Below are 24260 nucleotides of genomic sequence, written 5' to 3'. Positions count from 1 at the left end.
AGACAATACAGATGACCATGTGAGGGCATGGTGAGAAAGCTTGGTTTTCTCCTGCAAGCCAAGGAAAGAGGCCTCAGGAGAATACAAACCTGTCAACATGTTGATCTGGGACTTCCGGTTTTCAAAACTGTGAAAAAAGAAATTTCTTTGGAATTAAGCCACTTGGACTGTGGTTTTTTTGTTAAAACAGCCCTAGAAAACAAATATAGACACCAATGACAAGTTCATTCGAGTGAAAATGTACAAGTTATAGAATGAGAATTTAGTTAGATGGCTGGATAGAAGATATATATACACCAAAATGTTTTTCTATATTGTTTATGATCACCTATACATAGAAATCAGAAAAATTATAAGTAGAATTAACTGTATGACAAAGATAAATTTTGATATCATGATCTTTAGCCACTTGTGTAAACACTGGCTATTATTTTATTTATTTATGACTGTCTAAAAGGGAAATTCTTTGGCTTTAATACAAAAGCATTCAGCTTTATACCACCTTAAGTTTATTGCTGCCCTGACAATAATTAGGCATGTAGATAGCTGTTTATTTCTTTTATTAAAAGAAAAGTTTAAATTATTGGGAACATTTATTGTTAAGTAGTTATTTGAATTATAATAGATGTGTAACATTTTATTTTATTTTTGTTAGTATTTTTTTTTAACATTTATTTATTATTGAGAGACAGAGAGAGATAGAGCACGAGCAGGGGAGGGACAGAGAGAGAGAGAGGGAGACACAGAATCTGAAGCAGGTTCCAGGCTCTGAGCTGTCAGCACAGAGCCTGATGCGGGGCTCGAACTCACAAACTGTGAGATCATGACCTGAGCCAAAGTCAGACGCTAAGCCGACTGAGCCACCCAGGTGCCCCAACATTTTACACATTTTATACATTTTAACAATGCTTGTTCTTCCAATCCATGGGCATGGAATGTTTTTCCATTTTTTTGTGTGTTCTTCAATTTCTTTCATAAGCTTTCTATAGTTTTCAGTGTACAGACTTTTCACCTCTTTGTTTAGGTTTCTTCCTAGGTATTACATGGTTTTTGGTGCAATTGTAAATGGAATCAATTCCTTGATTTCTCTTTCTGCTGCTTCATTATTGGTATATGGAAATGCCACCGATTTCTGTGCATTGATTTTATATCCTGTGACTTTGCTGAATTCATGGATCACTTCTAGCAGTTTTTTGTGGAATCTTTTGTGTTTTCCACATAGAGTATTATGTTGTCTGCAAGGAGTGAAAGTTTGACTTCCTCCTTGCTGATTTGGATGCCTTTTATTTCTTTGTGTTGTCTGATTGCTGAGGCTAGGACTTGCAACACTACGTTGAGTAACAATGATGAGACACTGTGATGGACATACTTGTTGTGTTCCTGCCCTTAGGGGGAAAGCTCTCAGTTTTTCCCCATTGAGGATGATATTAGTGGTGGGTCTTTCATACATGGCTTTTATGATCTTGAGGTATGTTCCTTCTATCCCTACTTTCTTGAGGGTTTTTATCAAGAAAGGATGCTGTATTTTGTCAAATTCTTCTGTGCATCTATTGAGAGGATCATGTGGTTCTTATTCTTTCTTTTGTTAATGTGATGTATCACATTGATTGATTTGCAGATTTTGAACCATCCCTGCATCCCAGGAATAAATCCCACTTGATCATAGTGAATAGTTCTTTTAATAGTTGGCTCCAGTTGGCTAGTGTCTTGTTGAGAATTTTTGCATCCATGTTCATCAGGGAAATTGGTCTGTAGTTCTCCTTTTTAGTGGGGTCTTTGTCTGGTTTTGGAATCAAGGTAATGCTGGCCTTGTAGAATGAGCTTGGGGTCTTTGCTGGGTTTTGGAATTAAGGTAATACTGGCTTTGTAGAATGAGTTTAGGGTCTTTGGCTTTGGAATCAAGGTAATACTGGCCTAATAGAATGAGTTTGGAAGTTTCCTTCCCTTTCTATTTTTTGGAACAGCTTCAAAAAAATAGGTGTTAACTCTTCTTTAAATGTTTGGTAAAATTCTCCTGGAAAGCCATCCAGCCCTAGACTCTTGCTTTGGGAGATTTTTGGTTACTAATTCAATTTCTTTACTGATTATGGGTATGTTCAAATTTTCTATTTCTTCCTGTCTCAATTTTGTTAGTTTGTATGTTTCTAGAAATATGTCCATTTCTTTCAGATTCCCCAATTTATTGGCATATAATTGCTCATAATATTCTCTTATTATTGTTTGTATTTCTGCAGTGTTGGTTGTGATCTCTCCTCTTTCATTCTTGATTTTATGTATTTGGGACCTTTCCTTTTACTTTTTAGTCAACCTGGCTAGGGGTTTATCAATTTTGTTGATTCTTTCAAAGAACCAGCTTCTGGTTTCATTGATCTGTTCTACTGGTTTTTTTTTTTTTTTTTTTTTTTGTTTCGATAGCATTAATTTCTGCTCTAATCTTTATTATTTCCTGCCTTCTGCTGGTTTTGGATTTTATTTGCTCTTCTTTTTCCAGCTCCTTAAGGTGTAAGGTTAGTTTGTGTATCTGAGACCTTTCTTCCTTCTTTAGGAAGGTCTGGATTGCTATATACTTTCCTCTTATGACCCCCTTTGCTGCATCCCAGAGGTTTTGGGCTGTTATCATTCATTTGTTTGTGTTATCATTTTCATTGGCTTCTATGTACTTTTTAATTTCCTCTTTAATTTCTTATTTAACCCATTCATTCTTTTTAGTAGGATGTTCTTTAATCTCCAAGTATTCATGGTCTTTCCAAATTTTTTCTTGTGGTTGATTTCGAGTTTCAAAGCGTTATGGTCTGAAAATATACATGAAATGATCTTGATTTTTTTGTACTTGTTGAGGGCTGATTTGTGTCCCAGTTCATGATTTATTCTGGAGAATGTTCCATGTGCATTTGAATTCTATTTAAAAGCTGTTTGAGGTAGGAAAGATATATCAATGATGTCATTTTGCAACTTTATTCACGTTTTCTCATTCAGTCTTCTTTTGTGCCATTACTGCACAATCTTTTCCATATATAGAAGGCTGCATGAGATACCTCAATTATTTATCATCTTGACATTATCTGTGTACTGCTCCATCTTTTTTTGTGATTCTTCCATGATTTTAAGTAAAATGTCAAGAACTATTACTTTACTTTTCACAGAATTGATAATACCCTTTAAAAACATTTAAGCAATATAGAAATGTACAGATAAGATAACAAAGTACCTTCACATCCCACCTTTTAGAGACAGATATAAATATAAGTAGAATGACTTTTTAGCCATTCCTCCATGTATACATAGTGGAGAAAAAGGAACCCTTGTGCATTATTGGTGGGAATGTAAATTGGCATAGCCATTATGGAAAACAGTGTGGAAGTTCCTTAAAAAATTAAAATTAGGACTCTCATATAATCTAGAAATCCCCTTCTAGGCATATATCCAGTGGAAATTAAATCAGTATCTTGAAGAGATATCTGCAGTCCCATGTCATTGCAGCATTATCCACAGTAGCCAAGATATGGAAGCAACCTAAGTGTTCATCAATGGATGAATGGATAAGAAAGATGTGGTATATATACACAAAGGACTATTCAGCCAAAAAAAAAAAAAAAAAGAAAAGAAAAAAAAAAGAAAAAGAAGAGAAAAGAAGAAGAAGAAGATCATCTTACCATTTGTGACAACATGGATGAACATGGATGAATGTGGGGGCATTATACTAAATGAGATAGGCCAGAAGAGAAAGATAAATACTATATGATCTCACTTATATGTGGCATCCAAAAAAAATCAAATTCATAGAAACAGAGAATATAATGGTGGTTGCCAAGGAGTGGGAGTGTGGGAAATGGGGAGATGTTGGATGAAGGGTACAGACTTTCAGTTATAAAATGAGTAAGTCTGAGGATCTAATGTATAGCATGGTGACTATAGCTAATAATATTATATTGTGTATTTGAATGGATGTGTTAGCCAACTTGATTGTTATAATCATTTCACAATGTATACATATATCAAATCATCACATTATACCCTTTAAATATATTACAATCTTATTTGTCAATTATACCTCCATAGAGCTGGCACTAAAGTTTGCTGGTGAAATGTCTTGAGGCTAGCTTAATTTCTTAATTAGGTTATCTATAGGTGACTCATTTTATTCTCTTCCTAAAATGGTGGATTCATTTTTTTAAATCCCGTATTTAATATAGAAAAATGATCAGATGGCATAAATACATGTATAAATTATAACAAGATCTATATTAACTATGCTTTTATTATTTTAAAATTCTAGCTTTTAAAATTGTCTATTCCATTATGCTTTTTCACTTAAAAATTAGGGAGAAAAAAAGTCAAATTTCTCTTATACTTTTATATTTATTTTTTGTAGTATGTTTGGTCATTTTATACTGTTATGTTTCAATTCTAGTTTTAGCTTTAAACCTTTACATCTATTTTTTATTCAGCTTATTTAAAAAATATTATGTAGGTTAAAACAGTTTACTATTGTTATTTTAAATTTCTATTTACTTATTTACTATTTTTACTTTTTAGTTAATTTAAAGTAAGAAGGAAAAGTTTTGGGTGACAGTTTTGAACTTAAGCACAATCCACATTCCAAATACGGGAGATTAGATGCTCTATTTCACAGTGGTAGGTTCTGGAACAGCTCATCTACCTAGATAGACCCCATTATCCCATTCCATTTATCACTGACATTCTTAAAATATTTCATGTGAATGATTCTGAGAACTCACAGACCAAATTCCTTGCAATAAAGATAACCACCAGCTATGTGATTGGCATTTTTAACTGCTGAGACTTTCTTTCACCATGTTATCCTTCCCTTTAAGAGGAGTTACATATTCTAAAATCCATAAACGACCAGTGTATATTGAACAAGTCAGGTTAAATAAATGACCACTGAGGAAGTAGGTGGGTAATTCCAATTAGGGAAGAATCTTAATAATGTCAGTGATTTAATTTCATACAAAACCTTCGTTCTTACTTACTTTTCTGGGAAGAATTATAGAAGAGGTCTCTGAGGTTATAGCTTTGTCAACTCCTTCCAACACTAGTGTGCCACGCAAGGAGTTGATTGTCAACATGGTGTACTAGAACATATATAAGCTTGGAGTTATGAGCCTCAGAATGAAATTTGGTTTTGTCACTTAGTATGAAAACTTGGACAAGTTATTTAACATTTCAGAGGTTTGTTTCTTCATGTTTATAATATGATAATGCCTAATTATTATGAAAATTAAATGAAGCAATGTCTGTAAAGAACCAAGGACGTAAAAAATACTCAGTGTCAGATACCTTTTCTTGAGCTGGAGTAAATCCCAAATACCTTTGAAGAAATGTTGTTTTGCTTTAAGTACCTTTTACTTTGCCTGTCTGTGACCTTTAATAATGAGATGTCAACATTATGATCTGACAGTTCATTTACCAGAGGCTAAGGGTCCCCTTTCATCTAGCCATAAAAAAATACCTGCAGAAAATGAAAGTGACATTGCTGTGGCAGATAAATATACTGTTAGTATAAAAAAAGTTATTATCATCAGAGGAAGGAATTTTGCCCTGAGGGTTTCAGTCATTCAGATTAAATAGGAATTTAATTTTAGGAATTTCAGTGAAACTGCAGCCTTGAATCATTTACTTCTCTTTTATCAAAAATGTTAAATCTGAAGTTTATATGTATGAAAAATTGTTTAAAAACTGGGTAATTCATCTGTAGTCCTTGGGAATTATGGATGGGCTCCAAGGGGTCTGTGAACTCCCTCAAATTGTATACAACACTGGTATGCATGTATATTAGTGTCCTGAGAGGTCTGTAGTATTCAAGTGATTCTTAAAAGGGTTCAAAGGTCACATAGAATTAAGAACCACTTCTTAAATTGTCTGACAACTGTCTCTGGAGAAATTGGACTGTGAGAAGATTATTTTTGGACCATATTAACTTAGCCTGATGTGTAATCATCTTCTCTGAGTTTTGTTTTAAAAATATGCCTATAAAATATAATAAAATAAATAATAGTCATAGAACTCTTCCAGAAAATATTTCCATATAATTTCCACATAATTTTCCAAACATATTTCTATATAATTTCCAGAAAATTATAAATATAATTGTTGAGGGGAATGTTCACTTTTTACTCAGTGTTTCATCTTTCACACATAAAAGTTTCGGCGAGAACTTTGTTTTAGAATTCATTGTCAGAAATATCTCCTTCCTCTTTGTATCTGCCATGTTAGCTTTTTTCCCTTTTAAATAAGAATTAGATTATTCATTCTATATATTATAGTATATTATGTTATGTATATGTATATGTTATGTTATATTACGTTACATTGTATTATATATTTCTAGTATAGTTAACATACAGTGTTACATTAGTTTCAGGTGTACAATACAGTGATTCAGCAATTTCTTACATCACCCAGTGCTCATCATGACAAGTGCATTCCTTAATCCCCAGCACCTATTTCCCTCATTCTCCCCACCTCTCCTCTGGGAACCATAAGTTTGTTCTCTATAATTAAGAGTTTGTTTCTTGGTTTGTTTCTCTCTTCCTCTTTTCCCCTTTTTGTTTGTTTTGTTTTGTTTGTTTCTTAAATTTCACTTATGAGTGAAATCATATGGTATTGTTTTTCTCTGACTGACTTATTTCGCTTAGCATTATACTCTCTAGCTCCATCTATGTTGCAAATGGCAAGATTTCATTCTGTTTTATGGCTGAATAATATTCTGGTGTGTGTGTGTGTGTGTGTGTGTGTGTGTGTGTGTGTGTGTATGTGTACACCACATCTTCTTTACATGTTCAGTCAGTGGACACTTGGGCTGCTTCCGTATCTTGGCTATTATAATTAATGCTGCAATAAACATAGGGGGTATGTGTATCCCTTTGAATTAATGTTTTTGGGTAAATACCCAGTACTGTGATTACTGGATCATGAAAGAGTCTATTTTAAACTTTTTGAGGAACCTCCATACTGTTTTCCACAGTGACTGTACCAGTTTGCATTCCCACCAAAAGTGCAGGAGGGTTCCCCTTTCTCCACTTTATCATCAAACCTGTTTTCTCTTATGTTTTTGATTTTAGCCATTCTGATTGGTGTAAAGTGATATCTCATCGTAGTTTTGATTTTCATTTTCCTGATGATGAGTGATGTTGAGCATCTTTTCATGTATCTGTAGGCCACCTGTATGTCTTTGGAGAAATGTGTTCATATCTTCTGCCCATTATTAAAATTGGATTATTTGGTTTTTGGCTGTTGAGTTGTATCAGTTCTTTATATATTTTGGATACTAGCTCTTAATCAGATATGTTATTTGAAAATATCTTCTCCCATTCAGTAGGATGCTTTTTAGTTTTGTTGATTGTTTCCTTAACTGCGCAGAAGCTTTTTATTTTGATACCGTCCCAATCATTTAGTTTTGCTTTTATTTCCCTTGCTTCAGAAGACATATCTAGAAAAGTGTTGCTATGCCAATGTCAGAGAAATTACTGCCAGTGCTATCTTCTAGGATTTTTATAGTTTCAGGTCTCACATTTAGGTCTTTAATCCATTTTGAGCTTATTACTCATTCTGTATTTCATTTTAACCTTGTTTTTCAGGCAACTAAAAACCAGAATTTAAACTAAATGACAGAATCTAAGTTGTTCTTAAGAATTTTCTATTTAAGGGGCACCTGGGTGACTCAGTTGGTTATGTGTCTGACTTCGGCTCAGGTCATGATCTTGTGTTTCGTGGGTTCGAGCCCCACATCAGGCTCTGTGCTGACAGTTCAGAGCCTGGAGCCTGTTTCAGATTCTATGTCTCCTCTCTCTCTGCCCCTCCCCTGCTAGTGCTCTGTCTGTCTCTGTCTCAAAAATAAGTAAACATTAAAAATTTTTTTTAAAAGAATTTTATATTTCATTCATCTGTTACATGGCAACAATTTTCTATTTTTTTTTTAAATTTTTACTTGAGAGAGAGAGAGCGAGCGAGCAGGGGAGAGGGACAGAGGGAGAGAGAGAGAATCTTAAGCAGGCTCCATGCCCAGCACAGTGTGGAGTCTCACGGCTGAGAGATCATAACCTGAGCCAAAACCAAGAGTGAGACACTCAACCGACTGAGCCTCCCAGGTGCCCCAACAAGTTTCTATTTCTAATTGTATTTATTATATGGGATTTTGCTGTAAACTGTGTCACATATTTTATATAAACAGTAGGATATAAATATATGTACATTAAAAAAGAAATCAATTTTGGAACTGGGCATATTGGAGTAAAGGAGGGGAAGATTTCCTTCATCACAATGATCAGAAAATAATATTCTTCAAAGAGAGAATCATAATAAAGGAGGAGAACTTATGTTATATATATTATAAGTAGATCATTTATGTTCAAGATTAACTCAGATACCTCTTGAAAGAAAAGGATATGCCCAACTGTTGGGTGCCACTTATGCCTTTAAAAAGTGGGTCAACTGTGACTCATAATCACAATTCAGGCCTCTCAGAATAACTCAGCACATTTACTCAATACAAATTATTAAATAAATGGTTCACAAAAGAAAAAAATCATGTATCTAATGTGTTTACTCTATAATGATGCATGATTCTTTTCCTTTCAAATAAAATCACTGTAGTATTCACAACTCCTTTCAGGGATGGAGAAGGAGGAAAGAGTGGAGAGATTAGGATGGGTAAATACAGAAGCTGCAAGGTTCTCACTCATGAATCAGACTTGCAAAAATAACATAGTTAAGAATTTCATAATGGCATAGCAAGATTAGTGTGAACCTAAGAAAGGCTCTTGGTAAAACCTGGATTCATTTCATGTTAACGTATAATTGGTTCAAATGTTCATTTATTCATTCAAAATATATTTGTGGAGTTTCTACTTTGTATAATTACCGTTGAAGAAATGGGACACAGACATGAAAGCACCAGTGTTTCTTGTCTTTGAGGATCGTGTTCGTCATTTATGGGAGATCAGTAATAGTATTATGACCTAGTGAGAGCAACTAAGTCTGTACATAGTGCTCCAGGAACATTGGGGTGACAATGATTGACATGCCCAAGTTGAGAGAAGGCTTCAGAAAAGCCAGTTTTTCCCTGGGTCTTGACAAGTAGGAATTGTAAAGCAGAGGAAGGAAGGGCATGGAAGGCAAAAGAAATGACTTTCCAATGTCTGGGGATGTGAAAAGCCATACTGTGCTTGAGTATAGTCCAGCATAGTTGGAATGTAGCGTATGTTCTGGTTGGCACATGGTAGAAAGTAGGGGCAGATGCAGCTAAAGTGTTTGGACTTTGCCCTGTAAGATAAATTTTAGTCATTTAATTATTCATACACTTAATTGATGAGGTATGTATTAATTAATTTCATAATTTTAACACAATAATAATATTAATCACTATTTATTTAAGAAATTTAGAGTCTTTTCTACCTGTTCTCTAATACTGGGATTGGACCTCTGCATAGCTTGTAAAGTTGTGGACATAATGCCTTTGTCTTACTCATGGACGAACACTTATTATTTCGCATATTACAAGTGGATGTATGTGCTTTGCCTGTGTTAATGATTATCAAAGGAAAGGTGGAATACTTATTCCAATATTTATTCCATTTAAACTGACAACTACCGGCACGCCTGGGTGGCTTGGTCGGTTAAGCGTCCGACTTCGGCTCAGGTCATGATCTCACGGTCCGTGAGTTCGAGCCCCGCGTCGGGCTCTGTGCTGACAGCTCAGAGCCTGGAGCCCATTTCAGATTCTGTGTCTCCCTCTCTCTCTGTCCCCTCCCCTGTTCATGCTCTGTCTCTCTCTGTCTCAAAAATAAATAAACGTTAAAAAAAAAATTAAACTGACAACTACTAAATTTAGGATTTTTCATGATTGCATAGATACATAAACTCGAAATTGTAATAACTTTTCTGTACCCGAGAATACAAATGTACTTATGTTCCTGTGCCAATATTTATAGAGTGGTTGCCTGGAGCATTGTTTTGAAAAAGATTCTGAGATTGCATCTGGGTGCAGAGGGAAAGAATACTATAATTGATTAGCAAATCTTCTATGTGCCAGAAGAGGGGAGTTGCAGCCATGTTTTTGTTGTTCTTGGTTATTGCACTTAACCTGGGGCCAGGTTAAGATTTCGCTATTTATGCCACAAATACATTCTATTTTGTTTTTAAAACATACCAAGAATATGATAAAAAGTTAGCCAACTGTAGTAGCCTGGAGGCCTCATCTTCTCAGAACTTATGCTGGGTAAACTATGGAAGATATGATGTATTTGGTGATGGAATAATTACATAAGTTTTTCATTGTTGATAGTGAGTCTAGAAAAGGATAAATACATAAAGAAAACTAGAGTTTAAAATGGAAAGTCTTAGAAGGTGATCAAATACCAGTATTAACCAATAGTATAAAATGCAAAGATTATAAGTATAAAAATTCAAGTATTCAATAAAAGGGAATCAAGGAACAAAATAAAGTATAATATTTTATTAAGGCCATAAAAAGCAGCCTTTGCTTACACACACTGTGGAAAAGCTAGATGCATGAAGTCATCCTGCGTACCAGAAAAATAGAAAAGAGCAGAGATTTTATTCTCCCTGTGAAAGACAAGAAGAGTGAGAGCTGAGCTGGAGTTTGGGCTGAGTTGAAAGCTTCCCCAGGACGAGTAGATTTCTTTCTGCTGTTCTGATCTCTGCTAATCTTAGAACTTTGTTAACATGCTAGTAGAAAGGGTCATGCAGAATAAAACTACTTTTTCCTTTTTAGTCACTCCTTCTTAATTCCAGATATCTGATTATTTTCAAATATCATAATTTTTATTAAGTTGTGATATTTATTAACTACTTTGGACCTACTAAGATCTTTGACCAATTAGCTATGAGACTAATTCCAGATCTGTAAGTCTACTGTAATAATAGATAATACTGCACTGGACAAACTTCCCCATTGCCCTAAAACCCAGACTAACTTGAGAAATTAGAATTCTCTCTATAAGGATTTAAACATTGATAAACAGTGTACAACACACATAAACAAAACACAGACATCAAACTAGTTGACAGAAGAAGCCATTATTCCATTTTTGAAGGTAAGAAAATAATCATAAAATCAATAAATTATTGATGATCTCTACACACTACTGCTCAGTAAATAAAAATGGGGTCTTCAACCTATCTAAGCAAAATATAGTTATGAAGTAATGCTATCTGGTAAAGCAGATTGGTGTAGAAATAAATAATAAGCAGTTCAATAATTCTTATGTTCATTTAAAATATCTCAGTAATTACATTTTGTACTTCTGCAGACTCATTCTTTTTTTTTTTTAAGTTTATTTATTCTTGAGAGATAGAGAGAGACAGAGCATGAGCAGGGGAGGGGCAGAGAGAGAGGAGGAGACACAGAATCTGAAGCAGGCTCCAGGCTCTGAGCTGTCAGTACAGAACCCGACGCAGGGCTCAAACCCATGAACCATGAGATCATGACCTGAGCCGAAGCCAGATGCTTAACTGACAGAGCCACCCAGGCACCCCAAGTAGACTCGTTCTTAAGTAAATACAGGCCTTCTAAATGCCTGTTTCCCGTTTTTATTAGCTTACATTTTAATTGTTTTCGATTCATGTACTTAATATAGGTGAATACACATGTATATATTTATAAATATTTGGGGTAAACTTACATCTTGGTATATAATATTTTCTTTACACTTTGTTCAGAACATATTTGACAATTAAATCTCCTAAGCAGTCATATTTCCTGTTAACTTTATTGAAGATTAAGATGCTTCATTCTCCTTTGTTTGGAAGGTATTTTTAAACAAATCAATAGTGTGAAAGGACAATTTGTAATCTGTTATACATTGGTGATTTATATGTTTATATTTATTTATTTATTTATTTATTTATTCATAGCCTTAGCTCACCCAGAGCTTAACCCAAATGCCCACTTTAAATTTGGAGAATACATATCGTATTGAGTACTAAATATTCATCTTAGAAGATTTTTGAGTTGCAATGCTTTTAAGCACAACAAAAATTCTTTGTAAAAATTCTTTAAAAGCTCCAGCTATCCTTTAATTTGGTGCTCTTCATATAATACTAAGGAAAAAGTGGATCTTTGATAATTTTTTTAAGCAATGCTTCCATTAACAATACATGTTCTGGGGTGCCTGGGTGGCTCAGTTGGTTGAGCATCTTACTCTTGATTTTGGCTCATGATCTCATGGTTCATGGGTTCGAGTTCCATGTGGGGCTCTTCATTGACAGCTCAGAGCCTGCTTGGGATTCTCTCTCTGCCCCTCCCCTGCTCATGTACTCTCTCAAAAAAAGTAGATAAACTTAAAAAAAATACATGCTCTATAAGTGTGGCTTTCCAGTTTTTCCATAAAACTGATCTCTAGCAGTCATTTAAAAAATATGATAAATTAAAATTCAATAAAGATTATTTTGAGGTCATGGTCAATTTCTAAGAGTGATCTTTAAAAAAGGGTAAAATTAGACCACAGGAACGTCAGCACATAGGAATCTGAATCTTTTCCCCTCAAGAAATCTAAACTGTGAGATTGTCCTAGGAAAGAAAAATATATGTGAAAAATAATTTATTAATTTAATATTTAGCAAAATCTGTGCCCTACTCGGTGCCTTGTCACGCATGCACTATACCAAGTGTCATTTCATTTTTCATATTCTACTTTATAGTCAAATATTCTTTCTCAATTCACAGTTGTCCTTTTACCAGATACTTCTCCCATGACTGTTTTCTCAGATAGGGGTTTATGCATGCTGCTTCTCATTCCTTTATAGGGTGTTTTTTTGAACAAAAATGAAATTGGTTTCAAGGATAAGTTCTGTCACGTGTGTTTTCACAGCAAAAACAGCACATCGTCCCATTGCTTAAAAAGAAAGAAGTTCAAAATGGGCATCTAGAAGCTATGCCAGGGCCTTAGGCACATGGGGGATTAAATGCATTTCGTGAGTTGGAGATACTTTTGCTTACAGGATACAGGAATAGTAGAACTGATTAACTTTATATATATATATATATATATATATATATATATATATATATATATATATTTATTTTATCTCTTTCCTATCTTTTCTCCCCCGTCCCCATTAGCTGTGTTCTTTTTGTGTTCTTTTAGGATTTAAGCTTCTCATATTGAAGTTAGTTTCCCATGATTCTGAGATCATAAGTATATGTCCCTGCCGTATTTCTTCCCATACACTTCTTATTGATGTCATTCATAAATATTACTTTGAGTTTGATTATTTGTAGCCATCTAGAAAGCCTAGCACAAAGAAAAGTGTAAAGGGATTTTACTCAGTAGGAACTTATAAGACAAAAATATCAATTTAAATGGAAGAATGCATGCTTGTTTTGAAAAGTAGAAATGAGAGAGGTTCCTATTCTTTGTGGGTCTTAGTCCTCAGTGCTCATACTGAAATTCTTTTCAGATATCTTTCTTAGTTGATGGATATTTGGACAGCAGAGAATACCTAGGTATCTTTGTAACTTTTGAGGTTAACCCAGTTTGATAATCAGTAAGATGATCAATAAATGTTTGACTGAACTGAAAAGAACCTTTTGTAGTTATCAGGCAGTAACTGTAAGCAACACTGTAATGCTTGGGACTGAAAAGGCTATTATGAAAATTGAAAGAGTCATATTTTCCCTGCTGAGATATTAATGTCTGCTTAGCTTGAGCAGAAAAAAAGGGCTACCTCTGGGGAGGGAATGAGGTAATGTAGAAATTAATTTTGCCATGAAATGATCCAGAACAATCTAGGGCATTCTGAAGTTAGTGCCAAGTGTAGCATATGAAAAACTGTTTTTTAAAACATGTCAACTTTCCCAAAATATGAAGTCATTGCCTTTGGTACAAACTGATTGGCTTGCAAAATTCACCCTCTGGAATAGTCCTAACATCAAATATGAGGGAGTGAGTTCATGAAAGTATTCAAGAAATAAACCTTGTTTATATAAATATAATGAAGTCTGCAAACATAAAATGAAGTAATAAATCAACATGTCATGTTCTTTAAAATGTGATTTTAAAATATATCCACTTATGCAAAAATGCTTAATCAGAGGTAAAAAAAAAAAGGGATACATTCCATTTTATAATGATTTTATTTTTGGAAAAAAATCTGTATTTACTGTTTTGCTAATGATGTGAGTGATACATGCTCTTTGTGAAACCCTTAAACAATACAGAAGACCTTAAAATAAAAAGTGAAAAATCCTCCTGCTAATCCACTTGCAGAGATACTGCCATTTATAGCTTCTTAAATAATTACAGAATTTTCTCATATACGTATAAACAAATAGTACAAGATAGACTTTTCTCCATTTTCAATGTTTTATTTATATATAGTATGCAAACTGGATAAAAGTATTTTAAAAAGTTTGAAAAAAATGGACATACATGACCTTGAGATATATCCATGAAATAATTGTATATTATTTATAATATATGGATTTTAGCTAATCCTGAATCAATTTTAAACATTTTACTGAATTGAAAGTAAGCACTCTGTTAATGGTTAAAATTAGTGCCATAATAACCATCCTGTACTACCAATCTCAGAAAATTATAAACTATAGTAAGTCTTTGTGAATGTGTACTGAACACTTCACTCTGTTCTAGGTGTTTTCCTGTTTTCCACCAATTAATTTAACCATTGCACCATTTCTGTGGAGTAGGATTAGGATTCTCCATTTATAGTTCTAAAAACTCGGCACTTAGAGGGTAAGTAACTTGTCCAGTGACTTCAAACTCTAGCATATAGTGGAACCTGTTTCCATTTTATTCTTTTTTATTGAAATCCTGTGTCCATCCTTAAAAGGACAATGAACTTTATTCAATATTGATGTTTAAGTAACTAAAGAGTGAATATATAATTGAATTTTCTAAGAACATAAATATTAAAGCCTATCAGAATATAAGTGTTAAGAGAACAGAAGCTTTTTCTTCCTCACTCTTTTGCCCCTCTGCTTTTAGGCCTAAAGTAAGTATTCACTTAAAAAAATGTTTTTTAACTTAACAGAAGACCATGGGGGAGGGGAAGGAAAAAAAAAAGTTAGGGAGGGAGCCAAACCCATAAGAGACTCTTTTTTTTTTTAAATTTTTTTTTAATGTTTATTCATTTTTTGAGAGACAGAGACAAAGCATGAGTGGGGAAGGGGCAGAGAGAGAGAGGGGGACACAGAATCCGAAGCAGGCTCCAGGCTCTGAGCTGTCAGCACAGAGCCCAACGGGGGGCTTGAACTCACAAACTGTGAGATCATGACCTGAGCCGAAGTCGGGCGCTCAACCGACTGAGCCACCCAGGTGCCCCATAAGAGACTCTTAAAAACTGAGAATAAACTGAGGGTTGATGGGGGGTGGGAGGGAGGGGAAAGTGGGTGATGGGCATTAAGCAGGACACCTGTTGGGATGAGCACTGGGTGTTGTATGGAAACCAATTTGACAATAAATTTCATATTAAAAATGTTTTTTAATGTTTATTTATTTTTGAAAGAAATAGCACATGTGCATGCCCCCAAGTGGGGAGGGACAAAGAGAGGGAGACAGGATCTGAAGTGGGCTCCACACTGACAGCAGACAGCCCAATGTGGGGGGCTGGAACTCAAGAACTGGGAGATCATGATCTGAGCAGAAGTTCTATGCTTAATTGACTGAGCCTCCCCAGGCACCGCTCATTTTTTTTAATCAATGAATTATACATTTCCACATCACAGTTAGTTTTTTTTAAAGGACCTATAGCTGAACTGCTTCTCCTTTCCATTAGTGCATACATTTTACTGAACACAGGTATTTAATAAGTAATTCAATCAATTGTATAATTCCAGTCACTGAATAAATGCTATGAAGGAAATGAAGTATGGTTTAGGTATATAGATTTGTGTGTGTGAGTATGTGTGTTTGTATAAATAGGCTATTTATTATGTATGTGTTATGTTGTATGTCTTATATGTGTATGTTGTATGAGTGATGGGTGTGAGTGTGTGTATATTATGTCTACATTTTGTGTGCCAGTCGTGTGTATGTATGGATTGTGTGCATTGAGTGTGTATGTGTATGTTGTACACAAGTGTGTTTTATTTTAGATTGAGCAGTGGGCAGAGATGTTTTTGAAAATGCTTTATTTAATTGCAGACTAAAAGTTTATGTTGTTAGAGTAAGACTTATATAATTCTGTTGGCTTTAAACTATAAATGTGACGGCGAGGAAAGAACTAATACGCATTGAACGTCTTCTACTTTCATGTATTATTTCATTTAATTATTACAGTAACTGTATAAAGGAGATGTTGTTTGTATCCTATAGATGAAGTAGGGTGTGAATTAGTTTAGGGCTACCATGACATCAACAGGCTTAAGAAGAGGGATTCAAAATATATTTCTCTTACTCCAGATTCCATTGCTCTTTCAGCTTTACCACACTGCTTGTCTTAATCAGTTTGGGTTGCTGTAACAAAATACCATGTACTGAGGGGCTTAAAAACAACAGACATTCATTTTTCACAGTTCTGGAGCCTGGGAAGTCCAAGATCAAGGCCCTGGCAGATTTGGTGCCTGCTGAGGGCCTACTTCCTAGTTCATAAGCAGCCATTTTCTTGCTGTGTCTTTACATGGTGGAAGGAAGAGAAAGCTCTCTGGGGTCCGTATGATAAGGACACTAATCTTGTTTATGGGGATTTCACCTTTGTGATCTAATCAGCTCCCAAAGATCCAATATAACATTACATTAAGGGTTAGGAATTCAACATAAAGTTGAAGGCGGGGGCACAAACATTCAATCCATAACACTGCCTTTACTAAAAATGGGAAAAAAACCCAGCCATGGGTAAAGAAGGAGAGAGATGAAAGTACAATTAAAGGTAGAGAGAAGAGAATTCAAAATTTCTGATAATGGAAAGAATTAAAAATAATAGGAAGTCATTTGATGTTTGTTATGGCAAGATAACTGACTTGCTGAATTAAATGAGCCAAAATATGGAAAATACAGAGAGCAATGCCTGGCATATAGTATGTGCTGTATGTGTTAACTTTTATTATTATTACTAGTCTGGTAAATTTATAAGTGAAGCTAATACAGGATATCGACACATGAAGTTTATGTCTTTTATCAATGAATGAAGAATAATTGAGTGCACAGTATAGGTTAGCTATGTATTAACACGTTAGTTTCCATAATGCAAGCAGAAATAGTGGAAAAGTAACACAAATCAATCAAACATTGACTTGGTTCACTTCAGTTGACTTCTGTTGACCTGTTTTTTGTTGACTTGTTGACTTCAGTGTTAGGTAATGCTCATAGAACTATCACAAACATATTTGGAAAGTTTGTTTTGGAAATACATAGTTCTTAGAAATGACCAAGAGTTCATTTAGGCACATTATCATAAAGCGGTAGTTCCTATCTTTTTTGGTGCCAACATCTTCCTATTATAACAAATGAAATTCATAGTTATTAGGTAATCAGTTAATAAACAATTTAAAAATCAGAACGTACAGATATTTAAAAAGCTTTTAGAAAGAAGTTTGAGTAATCACAACCAAAACAAATGTACCAAATTCTCCCAGTTCAAAGGCGGAGATTACCAGATTGAAAAATGAAAATAAAATCAGCTATATTCTCTACACGAAATATACATCTAAAGGAAAGGGCTACAAAAAGTTTGAAAATTTAAAGAATGGAAAAAATAAGCAAATCCCAACTAAAAGAAAGTTGTCATTGATGTATTAGTGTCAGACAAATATATCATTAGAGGATATTGATGTTGATCCAAAGAGTGGTGTCTGGGTGGCTCGATTGGTTAAAGTGTCCACTTAGGCTCAGGTCACGATCTCATGGTTTGTGGGTTTGAGCTCTGCATCAGGTTCCATGCTGACACTGTGGAGCCTGCTCGGGATTCTCTCTCTCTCCCTCTCTCTGCCCCTGCTCTGCGCTCTCTCTCTCTCTCTCTCTCTCTCTGTCTCTTTCAAAATAAAGAAACTTAAAAAAAAGAATTTGACAGTTTTTAGAGATAAAATAGGTTAGGGAAGTTCAAAACATGTCTATAATATTATATTTGAGCATTAGTGACACATGTTCTAACTTAAATTACAGTAACTGTCTTCTTTTAATTGAACCTGCATTTTACATTCTGGACTTTAGTTTGTTGTCTAAATAAAATATTTGTGTTATTATTATTGTTATTTTGGTGTTATAAAATATTGGTGTTATTATTTTGTTGTTTGTAACATAGAGGCATGTTCTCATAGTACAAAGGAAAAATCCTTTCTATTCCAATGTTGCAGTAGATTGTTGTAGTAGATTAACGACTTTTATTCATTAGTGAGAGAATAACTTTAAGAGGAGTTACTTCGAACTCCAAGAACAGTCCTTTCCTTTTTCTTTGTGATCACCTGAATAAGACAATTAATTGTGGTGCCTGGGAGAGCTAATTTATGATGCCCTCCCCACAAATGGATAGGACATAGAAATCGCATCATCTATTAGACAACAAAGTCTCAGTTGTGGCAAAAAAAGAATTAATGACTTTCCTTTAGGTATAAACTCATACAGGTCCTTTCAGCATTTATGCTGTTGTATAAAGACTATTATAGCAAGTTGTGGCATTATTCCAAATTAATACCACACAATAAATTTTGTTGGACATATCATACTGGTGATTTTATGTAGTAGGTTGTTAAAAATTCTCTTGCAGTAAATATGTTGATTTCAGTGTTAGGTAATGCACACAGGAAAGCATATTAACAGGAATTTAACTGCTAAATGATGTTGGCATTTGCTTACATGTGATTGGTGTTTTTGGTGATGAAATCCACAATAATTGTAGTATATTTTTTCTCAGAAAACTAGAGATTTTCTTAAACATATGCTGTATGGTGTATGTTGTGCCGTGTGATATATATCAGCACTTGTAGTTGCCACTCGGCCAAAGGCTGTTGACATGGATTGATAGTTTTCAGTAAGGGTGTTTTCATTGCAAATGAGATACCTTAAGAACTCAGAGTTGTTGAATAAAACGGTACATTTAAGATGTGTTTTTGGACTGCAAATACAAAGATAACACAATTATATATCCTCAAAAGGAGCTTGTTTATCTTTTTTTCTTTTGATCTCTAATAGATTTTCTCATTTATAAAAGTGGACAATAACTAAGCTATCCAATTCACGGAGTTGCTATGAAACAATAGAAAACAAATACAAATATTTGTTATTTGTTTATGTAAGCTGGAACAGGGATAAAAGGGGGTTTTATAATAGATATTTGAAGATAGATGAATTAGAAAATAAATTTGTGTCATAAAGGAAGATGTTTGACTTAAAAGTTAAAATCCATTAAAATCCAGATTGCTTAGAAGTGGGTCCTATCCAGGTAAAGACTGTCATAAAAACAGATGGCTGATGATTTTCAGTAATTTAAGGGTCTTGGTGGGTAATACTAATTCTACTGCATTGTGAAGATGACTGAAACATATCTGAAGGACTTGATACTGGCAAATCAGAGCAATAGGTTGAATTACTAGCAGCTATGACAGCATTGAAGGGTCACCATTATAGATAGAGTTTTTAAATTGCTATTTCTATTAAATAAGATACTGGTCTTGGAGCTAAGCTCTGAGGAAGAAGCTTTTTGGGTGAAGCAACTGAGTCTGTCTTGTCCATTTTGTACCAGTGGAAAGTGGCCTCTTAGCATAGGGAGTGGTCCTAGGGCAGTGGTGTGACAGCACCAGCAATATGGGAATGGGAGTGAAGTATGTCTGGGAGAAATAATGTCCCGGAGTTATACTCCAATGAAGTAATCAAATTTAATCTAGCATGGAAGTCAATATGGAATTTTGCTTTATCACAAAATTATTTTAATGAGGCTGTTGTATATGCCAAGAAGCACTTGAGTAGGAATTAAGTGACCAACTGTCCTGGTTTTTCTGGGATGGAGGTATTTCCCAGAACATGAGATTTTCAGTGCCAACCTGGGACTGTCCTGGCAAACTGGGACCACTGATCACTTTAAGAGGAAAGTATCAGATGTCATGGGCTCTGAATTGTACAAGTTTTTCTGAGTCTGCACTGAGGAAAAGGACCTCAAGAATGTCTTTGGAATATAGTTTTATCTAGTTTTCTCTGAAGAGCAGGAGTGAGGGAGAATTTCTGTGTATATTACTGAGTATATGAGTTATCACAGTAGTTTTTCTATGCACTACATTTACTAATGAAATAAAATGGGATTGTGTGCCAACGCTTATATCCCTTACAAAAGTTTCTGGTAGAAGGATTGACCAATCCCATTCTAAGGATGTGAGAAGGACCAGGGAGAGGAAAAGCATGACTTGCCTGATTTAAGGAAATCTATGACAAGGACATAATCAGGAAGATGGGCAAACCTCTAGAGGAGCTGGGATAACAGCTTGAAGTTCCCGGTCCTTGATCATTTGCATGTAACCAGCACTTGGAGATGGGAGCAACAGCATAAGGAAGTGGCCCATCTTCAGTCTGCTTACCAAAAAGAGAAGCTATAGAGAGGGGTGGCCCTTTAGTAACAGTAGAGAAATTTCCAGTCTGTCTTACAGATTGAATAGGCACACACACACACACATACATAAAGTTCTGTGCTTGGTACTTGGGGACTATGATGGTAATTAAGCAGAAAGAGAGCTATAGGCCAGAATTCTCAACCTTAGCACTATTGGCTTTTATGGTTGGATAAATGTTTGTTGTGAGGGGCTGTTCTGGGTTGGTGTTGGTTGGTAAACAGAACCCTTGGTTTCTAATTACCAGAGATCTCTGGTATCTCTCCCGAGTTGTGACAACCAAAAATGTCTTCATACGCTGCCCAGTGCCCCTGGGGGGCAAAATAGCTCTTTGCTGAGAACCATTGGTATAGATAATAATAGTACATAGAAGCGAAAGAGAATTGATATACATCACAAGACAGCATTAATGGACCTTGTTGAAGTAGGACTTTGTTGGAGAGCAATGTTAATAATCATGGCTGTTATATTCTGAATACTTACTATATGTAAGGCAGTGAGCTATAAGTGCTTTACATTTATCATTTCAATCATTATCATTAGAAGGGACTTCTGGGGTTGGTGCTACACAAGGTAAAATAAATGAAGCACTCACAAGAATCCAAGGGTACACTTCTATAAAGTTTTTTTCTTTTTTTATTTCTTTTTTTCTTTTTAAAAATGTTTTTATTTTTGAGAGAGAGCAAGAGCACAGTTGGAGGAGGGGCAGACAGAGAGGAGGACAGAGGATCTGTAGCAGGCTCTGCACTGACAACAGAGAGCCCTGACACCTGGGGCTCGGACTCACCACATGGGGCTCATACTTATGAACTCTGAGATTATGACCTGAGCTAAAGTCACATGGTTAACTGACTGAGCCACCCAGGCACCCCAGACTTTTTTCTTTCATGGATTAAAGACTGTATAAATATAGGTAAGAACAAATACCTGTAGCTGCACCAGTAACTGTGAGTTTATCCGTTTGTCCTATAAACCCAGGAATTCTGATAAATACTATTTCACAAAATCCCCAAAACGGGAATATGTTTAGTGCCTTTATAACTGTATTAGTTGCTTTATTAGTATATTCCTGATAGATTACTTCTGTTTTGTCTAGGCTTTGGGGAGAGCTGGATCCTTCTGTTACAATTTTATAAATATGATTAGAAGAATTTCCCCTAGGTGAATTTCTGGGTTTGCACATTTAAGGTCTTTTCTACCTTTATGTACTATTTTCTGTTGGGAGATACAGGACGCTGTGTATGCCTTTCTCTCACAGTGACAGTTGGGTCAGCACAGTAGATTGTAGAAATGGATGTGAACTACAAATATAGTCTACTAAACTCACACTAAATGGATCACCAATTCTAGTTCTCCTGAGCCAGATCCCAATGCCACCCACAACTGAAGAGAAATTGTGAAGTCGGATCATGAACTTGTACAGTGCTGTATGCCAATTTTATCTCAATAAAACTGGGGGGAAAAAAGAAGCTCTAATGGAGATGAAGTTGATCTTATATTTGATAATATTTTGAAATCTGTTATTATTCCCAAGAGGCTGTTGATACTATATATTTTTCTAGATGGGTGATCACATAATTGAAATTATTATTTCAAAAATAAATAATATAGGAAAACTTCATAATTAATTCATAAATAACTTGAGTAAAAAATACATCATAATCAAATAGGGTTTATTCTAGGAATGTGAGGACACCAGCATCAGAAAAATCTATAAGAGTAATTTACAACACTAATTGACTAAGGAGCAGAAATATATAATAACTTTAATTATATATGGAGAAAATTTGATTAAGTTCAGAAAACATTTATGGTTAAAAACTGTTAGAAACCTAGAAGAAAGAAACTTCCTGGACTTGATAAAGGTTATATACTAAACACCTTTGGCAAATACTATGCTTAATGGAGAAACTTATATATTACTTTTAATATAGGTGAGAAGACAATGATTTTATTATTACTAATAATATTTAAAAAATTTTTGGAGGTCCTAGAAAATGATGAAAGGAAATGAAAAAAAAAGTATGAAAAAAGTTAGTTTTAAGGGGGAGGAGAAAAAGCTGCCATTTTATAGACTTTGACTATTCATTTTTTTGATTACCACTTAACATTTTTTTAGTATTTATTCTATTTAAGTTCTCTATTTCTTTTTATGCGCCTTGGTATTTAATACTCTCTTAGAAATTATGCATTTCCTCTAGGCTTTAAAACTTATTAGCATAGAGCTGTCCAAAAACTGCTTTATTATTAAGAAAATCTTACGTCTATAATTATTTCCCTTTTTCATTTTGTATTTTTTTGTGTTCGATCCCTTTTTATTCTTATCAGTCTTATTAGAATTTTTATATTATTAAAATACTTTTCAAATAACTTTCTTCTGTTTTTGTTTACTATATTCTTTTTGTGTGTGAATTTCCTGTTGCTCTATTTCCAATTTGTTGAGCTGAATTTATTTTTAAGCAATATGGCTTATAATTTAATTAACTAATTAATAGCAAAATTAACATAATTTTCTTGCATTATAGTAAAAGAAAATCTATATGATATTGATCTTTTGGAGTTATTGACTTTCTTTGTAGCCCAGCACATGCTGTATTTTCATACAATTATGGGTGTTTGAAAATAAAATGTTTTCTCTGTTTTTCGCATGTAGAGTTTGATGTGTTTTATATATAATTGTATTGTTTGGGTTTTCAATATTTCTACTCCTTTTTTTTATCTGTTTGATTTACAATTTCTGAGAAAGTTGTATTACAATCTTTTTAACTGTTGAATTTATCTACTTCTTCCTGCACTTGTGTTTATTGTTTCTTGGCATAATTTGAGTGAATATTTATAAAAAAATATATATCCCATGTTTTTGGTGGATGTATATTCTTTATTGCTTTTTTAATAAGAATATAATGTCCTTTTTCTTTATGATCTTTGTACTTCAAATTCTTATGTATCCAATATTAACATTACTGCCACAGCTTTTTTGGATTCTGTTTTATTTTCAGCTTTCCATGCCTTTTAAGACTATCTTTCAGGGGTGCCTGTGTGGCTCAGTTGGTTAAGCTTCAGACTTTAGCTCAGGTCATGATCTGGTGATTTGCAAGTTTGAACCCCGCGTGGGGCTCTGTGCTGACAGCTCAGAGCCTGTAGCCTACTTCGATTCTGTGTCTTCCTCTCTCTGCCCCTCCCCCACTTGCATTCTGTCTCTTTTCTCTCTCTCTCAAAAATAAACATTAAAAAAAAAAAGACTGTCTTTTATAGCCAGTATGTAGTGGGATCTTATTTTGTGATCCAACCTGAGAATCTTTTCCTTTATGAGTAAGTTTAATTTATTCAAATTTATTGAAATTACTGTTATATTAAGAACTAGTTCTTTCACCTTATTTTATATTTTTCATGTTTTTGAAAATTTTTTTTACATGTTTACTTGTTTTTGAGAGAGAGAGAGAGAGTGCGTGAGTGGGGAAGGAGCAGAGAGAGAGGGAGACACCAAATGTGAAGCAGGCTCTAGGCTTTGAGCTGTCAGCACAGAGCCTGAGGTGGGGCTCGAACTCCTGAACTGTGAGGTCATGACCTGAACTGAAGTCTGACACTTAGCTGTTTGAGCCACCCAGGTGCCCCATATATTTTTCATATATTTTCTTTCTCTTTCTTTTTCTTCCACTTTTTCTTCTGCATGCTAAAAGTAATACATTCTATTTTTTTTTAATTTTTTTTAACGTTTATTTAT

General features: G+C 34.4%; 1 protein-coding gene across 9 annotated transcripts in view; it reads left to right on the top strand.

Annotated features, from left to right (window-relative positions):
- Positions 1 to 24260, top strand: part of COL5A2 (collagen type V alpha 2 chain) — a 381687-nt gene that overhangs the window by 41037 nt on the left and 316390 nt on the right. For 8 of the 9 annotated variants that reach the window (XM_042994889.1, XM_042994887.1, XM_042994884.1 and 5 more), the window contains one exon: positions 14637 to 14738. The exons of the other annotated variant lie outside the window; for it this stretch is intronic. The gene's annotated coding sequence lies outside the window, so the exon portion shown is untranslated. The remainder of the gene's footprint in view (positions 1 to 14636; positions 14739 to 24260) is intronic. 9 annotated transcript variants of the gene reach the window in all.

Source organism: Panthera tigris, chromosome C1, assembly GCF_018350195.1.
Source record: "Panthera tigris isolate Pti1 chromosome C1, P.tigris_Pti1_mat1.1, whole genome shotgun sequence".
NCBI lineage: Eukaryota > Metazoa > Chordata > Mammalia > Carnivora > Felidae > Panthera > Panthera tigris.
This window is presented reverse-complemented; position numbering and strand designations above follow the sequence as displayed.